Raw genomic sequence first — 7,525 nt, forward strand, 5'->3', positions numbered from 1 at the left:
ACCCCCAGAGCTCAGCACATGCACGGTGCTGGCCCTGGCTGCAGCGCGTATGAGTGGCCCCTGCCCTGGGCACGCGGCACATGCGCGGGGCCGGCCCCACGTGCAGGGTGTGTGGGTGGCCCCACCCCCAGATGCCTGGCATTTGAGCAGCCGCACCCCCGGCAGCCACGAAAGGTTGGGGACCACTGTGATAGATTATTTCATTAGCTAACAAGTCACTTAATCTTCTGGGTAGCTCATATGTAAACTGAAACAAATTACCTATTTCAGAGCTCACAAATACTGAGGACAGTTTATAGACACCAGAAAAGGCAAATAGAGCAGAGTCAGAAAATCCTTTGTTCAAAAATTTGAGTCAGTCACAAAATAGCAATCCAAGGACAAACAGCAATTAGAGCTGTCACTAGCATCTGCATTCCTGGCTAGTGAAAATTCAGATTATCTAAGGCCCATACAAAAGAGGGAGAAGAGCTGACAATGCATTCTTTCAGGGAATCTTTCCTTCCATCCTCTGGTACATGCACAACAGCCTGACTATTATTAAAGAAACCGTCACTTTTCAACAGTGAGCATCCAATATTAAACTTCCCTTCTAATGCCAGTTAACTGAGAATACAAAAACTAATTCGCAGTGACTCCTGGACCACTCTGTAAAGCAGGGGTGGGGAACCTTTTTTTGGGCCAGGGGTCACTGACCCACAGAAAAATCAGTCCGGGGGCTGCACACAAGAAGCTGGAGCAAAGCTGGCATGCCAGCATGGGCTCCCCCATGCTGTGGGGGGAGGGGAGGAGACAGGACCTGAGTCTCAAGGGCTGGATCCAGGCAAGCTGGGGGCCACATCTGGCCCCAAACTTATGTTTCCCACCCCTGCTGTAAAAGCATTCTGCAGAAAGAGCACTCCTCCAGCTCAACATCAAGATAAGGCCTTCTCATCCTGATGGAACTCACTGCATTTGATACAAAGAACCATCAAATTCTCTTCAGAGAGGTTGCGATGATGAATGTAAACATTTTTTTCCCCTCAGACTAAACCCAGCAACTCCTATTCCTAGACCTTCATGAAACTGGCCACAGTCAAACAAAACTGCTTCTCACTCTCTCTCCATAACCATGACCTCCCACTAGGGATGTTAGCTATCGATTGGGTAACTGAATAGTTGAGTAATCACATGAATTCTTATCGGTTACTCAACTATTCTACAGTCCCTGAAGGTAGGGAGGTGGGAGACCTGGGGGCAGGGCTGGTAGGCAATGCAATCTGGCCCTACTGCCAAAAAGTCCCCTGCCACCTGATGCTACCAGGCAGGAGCCGGTCTGCGAGGAGAACCAGTTTAAAAATAGCTGATACAGTGGCAGCAGCACGGGGTGGCAACAGCCCCTGTCCACAGGGTGTCCAAGCTCCCCACAGACACAGGTTACTAAGCCTCCCATGGAGCAAAGCAGCCTCTGCCTGCAGTAGACCCAGGCTCGCAACAGACAGAGGCTTCTCTGCATCCCGCGGAGCAGCCTCTGTCAGCAGGGAGCTCAGACCCCCACATCCCGACCCATGGACAGAGGCTGCTGTTTCCCCCTCCTGCTGCTGCTTCTGATAGAGGCAGCAGCGCGGGGGCGGTGTAGGGATAACATATTAATGTATTGAAAATGATTCCCCCAAATGGAAATGACTCCCCATAATTTGTTCCCCACAACTTAAAGTGGTTAGATTTATTAATTCTTCTTCTTATTATTATTATTATTATTTAAGATTGTTAAATGTTTAGATTTATGATTATTATTGCCCCTTTAGAATATAATATATTAGGTCATGTAACTTAGAACTGTTAAGAATATAATCCTATGTAGCCAGAAACAGCCCCCCCCTCTGTGTCCCAGGGCATGCTCAGGCTTGTGCAAGGGGCTGCTTGAAATTGACATTGCAGAGATACATTGTAACAATGCATTGTCAAGCCACTAACTCTGCTATGGGAGCCAAGCCCTGTAATTGACTAAGGGCATTGTTACATAATTGACGCCTGTTCTCTTTAAAACATTGTAACTTTACTCAGCACTCAGAGAATGTTTTAAGCAATACCACCCAGAAACTTTTGTAACTACAACTTTTATTATTATACAAAATACTGTATGGGAAACATTAATTAGAGAATGTATGTAAGAGAGAGAGAGTGCTTGGAGATGAATGAATGGTTCTGAGAGGTGCCAACCTGAGAATACAGCAACAAAGGGCTGAAGAAGGCGTCAGGTGCCAGTGCAACCAAAAGGTGTCAAGTGGAGAAAACCAAGTACTGGAGGTCCAACCGATGAGATCACTGATGAGCACCTGGCAGCCACCCTGGAGACATCAGCATGATGCAGCAATTTCCATAGACTGGCATAGGAAGAAATTCCTATAAGAACTGGACTAAAAAACTATGGAATCAGAGTCCAAGGTTCTGCTGCCAGCCCACCAGGAGCTTCAGATGCGCATCTGATCAGGACTTCGCTTCCCACTACCATCACTTGTGTACAGAGTACCTGGCCAGTATTCTGTCACAAGCAACTTCCAGGCTGGTAACTATACACAGAACTTGAATAAATGGATGTATGAATGAATGTTTTATATATATAAAAGTGTATACGGGTTAAGTAGTGATAGGAATAAGTAGTTAAACAACGTTGTTTGCTTCTATCTTTTCTTTATTTTTTTATTATTATCTTTTTGCCTTATCCCCCTCATAAGATCCTGCTTACTTTTATTTGGTATAACAGCGGGAGACAGGCCTGGGGGAGAGGTACCAGCTTTTAAGCCAGCTACGCCCAGCACTGGCTCCTGCTTCCCCGCTCCTTGCTGCCTCTGATACAGAAGCAGCCATGGGGGAATGCAAGTAGTCAAAAAGATTAACTGATAAGCCTAGGCTTATCAGTTAATCATATACTCAATTACTCGTTTACATCCCTACCTCTAACAACTGTTTACCTGTACAAGACTGTTCACCAGGACAACAGGAGACAGTGTTCACAGGAACCACTTCAGACATGTGAGAATGACAACTAACTTCAGCACATACAAACAAAAGTTTGTATTATTTATGACTTAGCTTTTCCTCACTAAATTACACATCTCACTCCCACCCCAATACATGCAATATACCCACTCACTCAAAATAAAATATTTTCACCAACAAACATATTTTTTATTCCCACAAATGAGAAAGAAAAGGAGAGCTCACTTGAGACCTTACTGGGATTGTAAACTCTTCAGACCACAGCCTTTATGCTGTACTTAGGGCAGGAGTCTGCAATATTTTCAAACCAAAGAATCAAACTACAGTCAAACTCCGATGGTCCGGCACTCCTGAAGGTCCGGCACCATCAGGAACCCGGAAGTGCTCCAGGCAGCCGGACCATTGGAGCTGCTCTGCCCCCAGGTTCCCCGATTCAGCTGCTGCTAACACTGACCAGCGGCTGAATCGGGGACACCTAGGGCAGAGCAGCTGGGGCGCTGCCGGGTTGGTCCCATAGCACTGCCCCTCAGGGCTGCGGGACCCAACCCTGCAGCGCCCCAGCTGTCCCCATTCAGCCGCTGTTGAAACTGACCAGCGGCTGACTCCAGGAAGCCCGAGGCAGAGCTGCTCTGCCCTGGGTTTCCTAGAGTCAGCCCCTGATCAGTTTCAGCAGCGGCTAACTCCAGATGCCTGGGGCAGAGCAGCTGGGGCACTGCCGGGTTGGTCTTGCAGCGCCAAGGGTTGGCGCTACCAGACCAACCCGGCAGCGCCCCAGCTGCTCTGCCCCAGGCATCTGGAGTCAGCCGCTGTTGAAACTGACCAGCGGCTGACTCCAGGAAGCCCGGAGCAGAGCAGCTCTGCCTCGGGCTTCCTGGAGTCAGCCGCTGATCAGTATCAGCAGCGGCTGAATGGGGACACCTGGGGCGCTGCCGGGTTGGTCTCGCTGCGCCAAGGGTCGGCGCTACCTGACCAACCCTGCAGCACTCCAGCTGCTCTGCTGCAGACGTCCCCGATTCAGCCGCTGCTGAAAATGACCAGCAGCGGCTGAATCAGGGACACCTGGGGCAGAGCCGGACTATCGGAAGGGGGGGGCAATGAGGGTCTGGGGTGGCATGCGCCCCCCACCCCAGACCCCGCATAACCCCCCCTTCCAATAGTCTAGCAAATCTGATAATCCGGCACCCCCTGGGTCCTAAAGGTGCCGGATTATCGGAAGTTTGCTGTACATCAAAATTCAGAACAATGGTCAACAAAGAGCTGTATAAGAATGGCCATTTGCATGACTGAAAATATACAACTTAATATGAATGATAATTGACATAATAATTAATACCATCCATGAAACGTACTCTCAGACTTTATTTAATGGGACTTCTGCTGCTGCATCTTTTCGCACATTTCTTTTTACATCATTATTGGTCAAATCCAGCTTCAGGCTGTCTTCTGTCAATCTTATGGTAGGGGGCTGCGTATGTGGAGATGCAGGAGTCCATGTATGAGAGGCTCAAGGCAGAGGGTTCAGATGTATGATGGGCTCAGAGCATAGGGTGGGATAGATGTGGGGGGTGCAGGAGGGTTATGGCAGGAGACTGGTGATGTAGGGGTTTGGGAATATAGGAGTATGGGGGCCTAGGACAGGGGGCTCAGGTGTATGATGGGCTCAGGGTTAGTGTGTGGGTGGGGGAGGGAGGTGCAGGAATGTTATGACATTCCTCTGGCCAGATGGGGGCAGAGTCCCAATTGGGGGCTTCTTGGCCAGGCTTCATTTTTAAATAAAGTAAAAAATTATGTTCAACACAAAAGGTTTCAACATTGTCTTAATTTATGGCAGGAGTAGGGAACCTTTTCTGAGTCGGAGCACACTGACACACAGAAAAAAAATCAGTAGGGGACCACACTAGTAAGAAGCAAACCAAACCCCCCCCCCCCCCAATCCTCCAAAAAACCCCAACCCCCACTGATGTGGCCTCCAATTGAAACACCTCAGTCCCCTGATGCTCTAACTCCAAGGTGGGGGGAGTGGCAGGGAGGACTGAGGTTCAAGTCCTCAGGCCAAATTTACTCTTCGGGAGTTCCAGGGATAGTGGATTTTGTGGACCCCTAGACTTGGGGGAGGGAGGGAGAAGAGAGGGAAGCAAAAACGAAAGGTTAAGCCTGTGGGTCAGGGCTGCCAATGAGTGGGATAGGGGTGAAGGATCTGGGTAGGAGGTGGGGTGCACGAGAAAATGAGGGTGTGAGGTAAGGTGCAGGAGTAGGCTGGGACTAGGCTGTCTGGCCAGGAGCAGGAGACAGGAGCAAGGGAGGGTGCAGGAGCAGGCTAGGGGTAGAGTACGTGGCCAAGGAGGAGGGTGCAGGAGCAGGCTAGGGGCGGGCAGGCTGTCTGGCTGGAGGGGTGAGGGTGGCTGAGATAGGAGCAGAGGAGGGGGCAGGGTGTCTGCCCAGAGGTGAGGGAGCAAGGAGCAGGATGGGGGCAGGGTGTCTGGCCAAAGGTAAAATGCAGGACAATGTAGCACTTTAAAGACTAACAAGATGGTTTATTAGATGATGAGCTTTCGTGGGCCAGACCCACTTCCTCAGATCAAATAGTGGAAGAAAGTAGTCACAACCATATATACCAAAGGATACAATTAAAAAAAAATGAACAAATATGAAAAGGACAAATCACATTGCAGAACAGGAGGGGGATGCAGGGGGGGGGGGGGAGGATGGAAGGTAAGTGTCTGTGAATTGATGATATTAGAGGTAGGGAGAGTGGGATGTTTGTGAGTTAATGGTATTAGAGGTGATAATTGGGGAAACTATCTTGGTAATGGGTGAGATAGTTCAAATGTTTGTTGAGTCCTTTTTGGAAAGTGTCGAATTTTAACACGAATGACAGTTCAGAGGATTCCCTTTCAAGTGCAGATGTAAAAGGTCTTTGTAGCAGAATGCAGGTGGTTAAGTCATTGAGAGAGTGTCCTTTCTGGTTAAAATGGCAAGAAACTGTTTTCTCTTTGTGATCTTGTCTGATATCTGTTTTGTGGGCATTAATCCTTTGGCGAAGTGTCTGAGATGTTTGTCCAATGTACATAGCAGACGGACACTTTCGGCACATGATAGCATAGATTATATTTCTGGATGCGCAGGAATATGTGTTCTTGATCTTATAACTCACTTGGTTAGGTCCAATAATGGTATCAGCAGAGTGACTATGTGGACAAAGCTGGCAGCGGGGTTTGTTGCAAGGGAAGGTACCAGGGTTGGTATTAGTGTGGTATGTCCTGTGGTGGTTGGTAAGAATCATCTTGAGGTTAGGTGGTTGTCTATAGGAGACTATGGGTCTGTCTCCCAGAGCCGCTTTGGCCAGAGGTGAGGGAGCAAGGAGCAGGATGGGGGCAGGGTGTCTGGCTGGGGGGACAGAGCAGGAGTGGCCTACGGGTGTGGGGTCTCAGCGGTGGGGGGGAAGGGGGCAGGGTTGCGGGGTCCGGGCATAAGGAGATGGGGGGGCAGTTGTTTTCCTGCCGCATCACAGGCATCATACAACATGGTCTCCCAGCTACTCCCATTCGCTGGATTCAGGCCAATGGGCTCAGGAGGAAATAACTTCCCCGAGACACGCAACAAGCCGCTGCCCCGCGCAGCCCCGCGCTCGCCCCTCCCTTTCCATTCCCCCTCCCACACTGCGCCCGGCCCTTACCTCCTGCGCGCTGCGCTACTCGCCGCCGCCTCCGCTCTGCTATCGCCCAAGTAACTGCCGGGGGCAGCAGGCCCGCAGCAACGGTCTCGCCAGGCGCAGCCTCCCGCGCATGCGCGCTGCTTTCCTGACAGAGGACGGCATCAGAACTACGCGGCTGGGAGGAGGCGAGAGAGGAAGATCGCTGGCACATGCGCAGTTCCATCGAGGCGCGAGGAGGAGGTTCATGCTTGAGGGGCCGCAAAATACATGCGCCAATCTCCCACCGTGGGTGGGCGAAGAGGCGAGAAAATCTACATTCCTACCCCGCCCCGCTTCCCTGCCAGTTGTTTTCTATCTCTTGCAAAGAACCCAGGCTAGAGCTCTGAAGGGCCGGGGTTTTTGTGCATGCTCTCACGTGTTGCTTAGACTTGCACACTCGCTGCTGCATGACCACATCCTCTTGCTGTGCACCTTTACATACACAAAATAGCAGGAAACCAAATGCCACTAAAGGCACAGGAAAAAAACATGACAATGACAAAGGATAGAGGGGTCAACACCCCAGTTTTTGTGCATGTTTTCTCAAACTAGTTGGGCCAGCATTTGAAAGGTCCATTTGATTTCCTGATAGAAATGGAGCCGTGTGAGTCTGGGGTAGCTGAAGCAAAATGCAGGACAATGCAGCACTTTAAAGACTAACAAGATGGTTTATTAGATGATGAGCTTTCGTGGGCCAGACCCACTTCCTCAGATCAAATAGTGGAAGAAAATAGTCACAACCATATATACCAAAGGATACAATTAAAAAAAAATGAACACATGAAAAGGACAAATCACATTTCAGAACAGAAGAGGGATGTGGGGGGGGGGGGAAGGAAGGTGAATGTC

The 7,525-nt window shown here is 49.8% G+C and overlaps 1 protein-coding gene across 3 annotated transcripts in view; it reads right to left on the reverse strand.

The window, feature by feature from the left end:
• NUDT9 (nudix hydrolase 9) overlaps window positions 1–6,816 on the reverse strand; it is a 30,885-nt gene extending 24,069 nt beyond the window's left edge. For 2 of the 3 annotated variants that reach the window (XM_075929558.2, XM_089778091.1), the window contains exon 1: window positions 6,659–6,816. The gene's annotated coding sequence lies outside the window, so the exon portion shown is untranslated. The remainder of the gene's footprint in view (window positions 1–6,658) is intronic. The other variant, XM_075929559.2, reaches the window with a different exon arrangement.
• Between the last annotated feature and the right edge of the window lie 709 nt (window positions 6,817–7,525).

The sequence above is a fragment of the Pelodiscus sinensis genome, chromosome 4, assembly GCF_052426305.1.
Source record: "Pelodiscus sinensis isolate ZL-2025 chromosome 4, ASM5242630v1, whole genome shotgun sequence".
Lineage (NCBI taxonomy): Eukaryota > Metazoa > Chordata > Testudines > Trionychidae > Pelodiscus > Pelodiscus sinensis.